General features: G+C 50.6%; 1 protein-coding gene across 2 annotated transcripts in view; it reads right to left on the minus strand.

The window, feature by feature from the left end:
* The window catches only part of RAI2 (retinoic acid induced 2), a 46844-nt gene extending 38386 nt beyond the window's left edge, over positions 1–8458 (minus strand). Inside the window, exon 1 of one of the 2 annotated variants that reach the window (XM_074605601.1) lies at positions 8277–8458. The gene's annotated coding sequence lies outside the window, so the exon portion shown is untranslated. Of the gene's footprint in view, positions 1–6533; positions 7692–8276 lie in introns of those variants that run through there. The other variant, XM_074605611.1, reaches the window with a different exon arrangement.
* Between the last annotated feature and the right edge of the window lie 235 nt (positions 8459–8693).

The following is an 8693-nucleotide window of genomic DNA, read 5'->3' on the forward strand; positions in this document are numbered from 1 at the left end:
TGGTTCCTCTAAAGCCTTGCTTTCAGCTGGGACTGGCCACCGCTCCCACTGGAAGCAAAGGCATCATTCCCACTGTATTTTATTTTGTGTTCTCAGAAGGACTCGGTGTGCCAGGAACCATATGAATAGGGATGAGGGCACACTCCATTCCCTGATGAAATCATCATCTCAAACCCAGCAAGGGCAGGAAATGATAACGTGGTTATGGTTCCCATTAGCCGTATTTTCCTAATATAAATATTTTAGCTACTTTTATTTATGGAGTCCACTCACTCTAGTTAAATGAGAAACTTTGCAAAGGGATACTTAAGCTGTCTGGAAATTAAGACATTGGACTACTGATTTTGTTAGGATGATGATTTGCCTAGATGAATAAGGTTTTCCCGGACCAGGTATACAGGGAAGGCAGGTGGTGGAAACGTGTCTGTCTGTCTCTCTAGGCGCGCGTGTGTGTGTGTGTGTGTATGGGGGAGGAGGGTTGTTCTTTGTTTTGTTTTTGCCTTTGGTCGAATTCAAACAATGTGCAGTAACAAGAAGTAAATGTCATTTTCCTCCCATCCATCTTAATTTGGCATCCATTTTAAAGCTTACCTTTGACCTTTTAAAATGTTAATACACTTAAGCAGATATAAAAAACACAAAGCTCCTGGAAAAATTAATCACAGCCATATCACGATGCTAGTCTAAAAATGTAGCATCAGTTGTTTTCCTCTTTCATTTTAAGAAACGTTTGTCCAATGCAGCAGCAGTAACTATGCTACAATTAGCTATTATTTCCTTTTCAAACAAATATCCACGTTAAATGCTATAGCAAATCCCTATGAGCATTAGCAGCACAACCTACTATGATTTTTTTTTGTTGGGTACCTGCCCAGAACCACAGAAAAGGTCCCGAAATAGACCTTGAGAAGTCTCCTAACCCATCCCTCTGCCCCAGGCAGGGCCAACTGTATCTAAACCATTCCTGACAGGAAACCTTTTTTAGTCTTCCTTAAAGTAGCAGACTTAAATAAAACGGGAAAAAATTGCGCTAATCAAAATACACAATACAAATATGAAAATAATTCATATATACGTGCGCTATGTATGCAAATATGAAAATACAAAGAGACAACGCTGACGTAAATGATAACTCTCCCACCTCTGACCACTTCATACCCTTTAACCAAAGGGTTCAAAACAGGAAACTCTTAATAAAAACACCTCCTTCCTTTTTAAAAATAAAAGGCTGCTAGCTTGAGAGCCTCAGCTCCTTGGAAATGCAGTGGCACCTTTTCTCTAGAAAAGTGATTTCCAAAGCACCAGGTCCCAAAATATTTGTGCCTTTACACTTCAAAGCAAAGAGCTTTTCGATTCCACTAGAAAGTAAGTAAGAAGTGAGAGTGTTGACCAGCCTCTCCAGTAACCAAAGCAAACCTAAGATGTCTGGAGCCTGTTCGTGATCAACAGCATCCATCTCTTCTTTTGACTTAACCGTTTCAGGTGGGAGGCTGGACTAGGTCCCTCCGGGACCGTCATTGCACGGCTCTATGCTTACACCCTGTGAACATGGGGATCCACGTTCTCTCTGCTGCTTTCAGCTTCTTCTCTGTAGCATCTGATGGCATCCAGAGCTAGCCCCATCAATTTAATAACCCCCTTTAGAAAACAGAAAGCTATGGTGACAGCCAGAATGTATCCTAAAAGACAAGTGAGGGTTTCATGGCTAAACATGTATGGGGAGGACCTATGGCTGCTACCTGAGCATCCAAACAAAAGAAGCAAACAAACACAATCACCCAAGAACCTAAAAAAGGACCCAAAGCAAAGGCAGACACATTCCTTCAGTGAGTCAGGAAATACGCAACTGCTTTCTTCCACGTACCAGCATTACTTTGCTTCTAGCACAACTGGAGCATGGCTGAGCAGTCTTCCGCAAACTGAACACCTGCTTAGATACAACGGTGGGGGATGATGCGAGATACCGAGCCTGGCACCACCAGCCCCACGAGAGAACACCACTCTTGCACGTACCCTGCATGCACAACACAGAAGAGCCGTAATGCAGAGCCCAGTTTCTTTCATCACGGAAGCCTTGTGAATCCACCCTAACCACACACAGGTCCTCCTGTGGTGGAACGGCGAGAAGTTACTCCATCTACGCCCTAGAGACCAGAGATGAATTAACAGCATGCCATGGCTACAACAGCAAGGCTCTTCTGTGCGTTCCTTCTTCTAGGATACGCTTGTGTGCATCTGCCTATGTGTATATTTATTTATATCTACACACTACATGCTCTCTCCAGTAGAGAGTACACTGTTCCAAAGGGACTCTTTGCTGTCACATCAGGAGACATCCAGGGCTGCAGCCCCGTGCTTCCATTGATCTTCTGGGTGGAGCCCCCTGATCCAACTGCTTTGCCGTGGGGCTTGGGGAAAACTCTCCCCCAGGGCCAGGCATCCCACAGCCTGGAGAGCAAGGCTCAGCCAGGCGAGGCCGGACTCGGCACAGGGCAGCAGTCCTCTCCCCCCACTTTTCTGTGGGGCAGAGAGGCCTCTGGCTGAGAGCTGCCTCCTGATCCCCAGCCCCGTCACCAAGGCCGGAGACGAGGGCGGCTATTATTCTGAGGGTGATGCCTGACTGCTCGGTTAGGAAAATCCTGATTAAAAACCAAAGCACTGCCCTTCCTGTTTGCTTTGCAGTGGCCTTGTGTGCATCCAGCTCTACGGCAAGCGATCCATCACCAACAACCAGAAAGATGCATATCATACACACACAAAAATAATTCACATTTCACTTCGTTTTCCACATCTTCCATTCTCAGTGCCCTTCTGCATCATCTACTTCAATGCTCTTCAACATCTTTTCTTTAACCAAAGGACCACCCAATTCTTTTTTTAAGCCAAGGACCATTTTGTGCAGTACTGTCACTTAAACTTCCAAAGACGACCACATTTTTGAAAAAATAAACAAAATGAATCCGTTTCGCTTTGCCATTCCTGACCCTGTATTTGCACGCAACAGAACCCACATGTGCCACTGTCATACTGCTTGTGACTGTGTTACTCACCATCTTCCGATATTCATGGACTATTAGTTAAATAACACTCCTCTAGCTAATTAGTTGATTCACTGAGCACAGATGAATAACGGATGAGCTACAAAAAGTTGCTATTGTCTGAGTCAGTCACCCAGTAACTAACTTGGCCCTTCAACCAGGGAGAAGTTTTCTTGTCTGAAAGGTGACAAGTAGCTCTGTAATGACTTCTATTATTTTCTCAATAAACCCAGAGAAAATAGGACATCGCAGCTAGAAAAACACAGAAAGAGAAATTAGCTGCTACTGTCATTAAGGATTCAGAGGCTGAAAAAGAACAGTTGGTGCAATGCAGCTGGAGAGGCTTTTTGGACTAAAGTGATTATTCTCTGGCCATTAACGAATTATTTTTTGCTGGAATGCAAGACCTGCACTCCTCCAAATAACCTGGCTTTGCCACAAGGAGCATGCTGTTGACAAAGCTGTTGTCCTCTTGGTCCTCCTGATGGCCACCGCACTTCTCCCACCTCTTTGTTGCCATGCCACAACAGAAGCAGAGAAATAATTAAAAGGCTGAAGCACATCTAGATGCTGGAGGAGAGATTGCTTTTCTAAACTAGCCTGACCAACTCAATTTGGAGCTAGAGGCTAGGATGCTCACAGGGGCATTTGCCCTCTGCATCCCCACTGAAGCTCAGCGAGGTGTCACAGTGAACTCCCTTTGCCTCTCTTGCCCACCAGAGCTCACACCCAATCACTGGCTCAACATTAAGAAGATAATAAGACATTTATGGACGTGGTCAGTCCTGGGGCTTGTTCTGAGATCTTTGTGCCTGTCACGGGGGAGACAGACGGGAAACCCAAACCCAAGCCCAGCTTGCTCTTCAAGGATTCATCATCAGTTACCTCCCTTCTGCTATAGTGGCTGCTCTCGAGCCACTTTAATGGTAGTACAAGCTGAAGAACACTTTTTTTCTGAGGGGGTGAAAAGGACAGGAGACCTGTCCCAGGCTCTTTGATTAATTCTTGAGAACATTTAGCCCCACATCTGATGCCGTGAAGAAGCATTCCCAAACAACTACATACCCTATTAACTTGCAAAAATAAAAGGGTACTGGAAACGTGTCCAGCTCAGAGGGGTCCAGTCACTCGTACCCAAAGCCAGCGCTTGAATATGGAGGGGCAGCTGCCACAGGGGTCCCCCAGGACCCACAGCCACCCACGGGACTGGCAAAATCACACAGGCGCCACCCTGTAAACTCACCCCCCCCACGTTACAGCGCTGCGCTGCATGTTAAAAAATAGCGTGGATAGACCTGTTTGGGGGCGGGAAAAAAAAAAGGAAAGCCAGAACTAACAAGCAACATTAAATCACCCGGCAGAGCAGCTCCTCCACAGAGTGGCTTATTTACGGAGCTGCTCGGTGCCCTGGGAAGGATAGGCAAGATTGTAAAGCCAGGACTGGAAATTCCCGAGGAGGACTGAGACAGGTTAATAATGATCCGCCACAGCCTAGGACCTCCCCTACAGCCACTGCCTTGTTGAAATCTAGAGTCTGCTGGGAGAATTCAGGCCTAGGGCTTTGAACAAAAAATAAGGAAAACTTTTTCTTCCTGAAGACGGTCCATGAAACCCAAGCGATGCTGAGAAGTGTTTTACTGCATTGCTACTCCGTAGATGCCGATTCTGGAGGCGTGACCCAGTGCAGCCTGATCTCAAAACAAAGCCATTCGTGGCTATAGCACCACAGATTGCCAACTGACTCCTTCCGCTCAAAATAAAATAATAATAATAAAAAAAAGCGAGTACCCCCATAAATCATTCATCCGTCCCAGTTTCACAACGAGAATATTTGTCAGCTCCCATTTTGCTTCCCTTTCTCCGGCTGCCTGTTCCACAAAGCCACCATTTCAGCTGCCTGTGCATACAGACCGGCGGGCACGCTGTGCCGCAACAGCTCCTGTATCCCTATCCTCGTGCCTGCGGAGAGGATGGACTCCGCTCTCCCACAAACCCTCGACTGCACTGCCAAAGACTTTTCAGGGGATTTTTTTTTTTTTTATATATATATATATATTTATCAGTAGCTCTGGGGCACCCATCAGATGTACTCAGCTCCCGTAACAATCACATGATTTATGTAGAAGTAATTGGGGTTAAACTATCTGCCACATCAAACTCTTCACATTTGGCCCCATCTCTAGGACCTAGAAACATCTGAAATAAATAAAGCCATGTGTCATTTAACAGGGTCTGGGCTTAATTAGGATCATTCTGGATTTTATGGGAGAAATCTTGTACTGCCAGCTTTATGTGGCTAGTCCATCACTTGCAAGGTTATCTGCTTTTTTTTTTCCTCTTTAGTACCTACATCAAAATATTTCTATTTCCACACAGCTTTTCTTTTTTTTTTTTTTTTTTTTAATCCTCCAACCAGCCGGATGACAACCACTCCTTATCTTTGGCTGTCTTCCATGCTAAAATAAGAAAGCTGTTGTTAACGCCGAGGGAGCTGCACCCTTCCACCTCCGTTCCCTCCCGACGTGCACACAGCTGGCTGCGCAGGAACGCCCGAGGTGCCATTTTCTGGCCATTTTTCTGTGATGGTGTTGCAATTTACCCTCTGGCTACGATTTGTATTTCTAAATCACAGCGGGCCTCTCTCTCTCTCTCGTGCCAGGGATTTTTACAAACCTCAAGTGACAGACGGTCTCTGTCCTGAAGAGCTGGTGACACTCAGCCCATCTTCGCTGCCACCGCTTCCCTGCCTTGACGTGGGCTGGCCGACACGAGGGCCGCCACGCAGCCAAGCACCGCTCGGGCGATGCCGGGCGATTTGATGAGCAGCGGAGAACGACTGGATTAGAAGAGGGATAAGGATTAGAGATGGATGAATCGTCGCGAGGCTGCTACGTCTGTATTACTGGCTCCAGCAAGCAGCGTTTGAATGTCCGACCGTATCCCCCTCGGAGCATCGAGGCACCACCTAGCGCGGGGTTCAGAGCGCTGTGCGCAGGGCGGTTGGGGAAGGCGAAGGGTCTGCACCAACAGCTCGGCACAGGCAAGCCCTCACTGGGTCACGGGCAAAGAAGAGGAGGAGAACAGAGGCAGGGAAACGATTTGCCCAAAGCTACACTGGCAATTTGCGGCAGAGGCCGAAACGGCAGCCAGATTTTCTAAAAAAAATTAAATAAATAAATAAATAAAAAAATAAAAAAAATAAAAATGAGTTCCTCACGCAGAGAGATGAGCCAGCCGCCTTTGTTACATGCAAAGGCATTTTTCCCTGTAATTCGCACCGCTGCAGGCGGCGTGCAGCCAACGCCAGCTTCCCGAAGTTGTGGCGTGTTCGGGGCGACCTGCTCACGGCACGCGTCACGACTGGCCCCGTCCTCCAGCCCGCGCTTGCAACCCAGCCCACGCGCCTTGCAAAACCTTATCACTTGATTATTTTTTTTCGCTAGGAAGCGATCAAGACCCTGCAAAACCCATCAGGGGGGTGATTCCCGGTCTGACCTGGATAGCTCTGGCTGCTGGAGCGCCTCCAGAATTTAATGTATACTCGGAAACTCGGCATCACTCTCCGGTTAATTCGAGCAGTCGTCCCCTCTTCAAATTTGGCTTCAATCATCTCTCAAGGTGAAAGGGATTTCAACGTCTCCGTGAGGGTCCCACTGGAGCTTCTCACAGAAATGGTCCGAAATTCATCAGGGACACCAAGGACAAAATAGTGAGGGTGCATTAATTGAACAGGCTGCTCCAGCAAAGCTGCGCAGGAAAACGCGCAGGCTACCAGCAGCCTCCTGGGCTAGTTACTGTAGTTACATCTGATTAACCAGGGCCACTCACAGAGTCACCAGAAGGAAGGAAAGGCTTTTCCAAATTTACATATTAAAAAAAAAAAAAAAGGAAGCGTGCTGATTTTCTGCCCTATATGAGCCTTATACCTGAAACACCCCAATCAGTAGCATATTTGTGAGGAAATCTTTACTTTAAACGCTAAGCCAATTTGCTTAGTGATAAAAGACATGAAAGGTTACTTGGAAAAAATGAGAATATTTCCTCATCGAGTTCAAACACAAAATACCTGAAGAATTCACGGGCGACCAGATACTCTTTCCTCTTTAACAACACATCCCCGTTAGAAAATATACATATTTTGGATTCTGCATTTTAAGCGCTATTCTGAGGGAGAACGGCAGGCGAGAAAACTAACATCAACAGCGGCGACTAAACCAAAGCCGAATCCATTCTTAAAAAAAAAAAAAAAAAAAAAGAAAAAGGGAAAAAAAAACCCCAAACCCTGAGACAAGGCGAACGAGTGCCCCGCAACTCCGGCAGCGGGTTCCGGCGCATCCCCCCGCCGCATCCCCCTCCCCCGAGGGATGCAGAACTTCTGGAGCCCGACACTTCGCCCGGGCGCCCACCGCCACCGGCGACCGGGGCGCAGCCGGGGCCCCGTGCCCCGCCACAGCCCCAGCCAGAAAAAGCCACGGAGGGCTGGTGGGGGTGGAGCGGGATGGGGGGTGGCAGGTGACAGCAGGTGACAGCTCACCCCTCCTGGCAGCCCCGGCCGAGGGAGGAATTTCTGCCCCAACTCGGGAAGGGTAAATTCCCCTCGCTACGAGAGGGACCCCCAAATCCTCCCATTAACCGCCCATCTTGAAACCCACCCGACGTTTTCAACCTCCTTGTTCCACAGCCGCGCACCCGGGGGTCGTGACCCGGCCGTGTTTTGTTTTTCCCGTGGGGCAGCACCCACGACGCGGGGTGGAGGCGGGGGGTGAAAGGGGAGGGGGGCGGGGGGGGGGGGGGGGGCAGGCGATGCCTCGCCGCGGCACGCACCCACGGGCGTGATTTTGGAGAAGTTGCGCAGGCAGGAGGAGGAAGAGGAGGAGGAGGAGGAGGAAAGGGAGAAGGGGTGTGTGTGTGTGTGTGCGCGCGTCTCTCCCCGCCTCGGTCCTCCGCCGCCGCAGCCCCACCGCCGGGACAACCCCGCACAAAAGCCGCCGCCGCCGCCGGGGTCTCGCTGCGCCCGCTCGGCGCCACCAGAAACAATAGTCACGGGCCCAAGCGGGGACGGCGGAACCGCCGCCGCCCTCCCCACGCTACGGCAGAGCCCGGTCGCGGGTGGGAAGGCGAGCGGCGGGGAAAGAGGAGGAAGGAGGTGGCGGTGGTGGGGGGTGGTGGTGGCGGAGAAGAAATCCCGCAAAACGCCACCGCCCCGGCCAACCTGTCACCGCCCGGCGCGGCACCTACCTCCGCCGGAGGGTGCGGCGGCCCCTAGCCGGGCTCCATGGAGAAGACGGGAGGGGGATAACGGAGCGGGGGAGGGCGGGCCGCAGTCAGCCGCCGCCACCGCCTGCCTCTGTCAACCCCGGCCGCCGCCGGGGACGCGCCGCCCTGCCCGGTACCGCGTCCCGCTCCCTCCCCGCGCCGGGCGGGGCGGTGGGCGGGGCTTAGCATCAATAAGCCCACGCCCACCGCGTGGTGGCTCCGCCCCCTCGCCGGCGCGTCCTCCCTCCTCCCCCCCCCCCCCCCGCGCCCCACGGGGCGCGGGGGGGGGGGGGAGGAGGGAGGACGCGCCGGCGAGGGATGCGTGGGGTCGGACCCACGGAGGGTCCCAGGTAGCCGCCCACAGCCCGGGAGGATGCTGCAGCATCTCCCTCCCTCCTT

This window comes from Larus michahellis, chromosome 1 (genome assembly GCF_964199755.1).
Source record: "Larus michahellis chromosome 1, bLarMic1.1, whole genome shotgun sequence".
In the NCBI taxonomy this organism is placed as follows: domain Eukaryota; kingdom Metazoa; phylum Chordata; class Aves; order Charadriiformes; family Laridae; genus Larus; species Larus michahellis.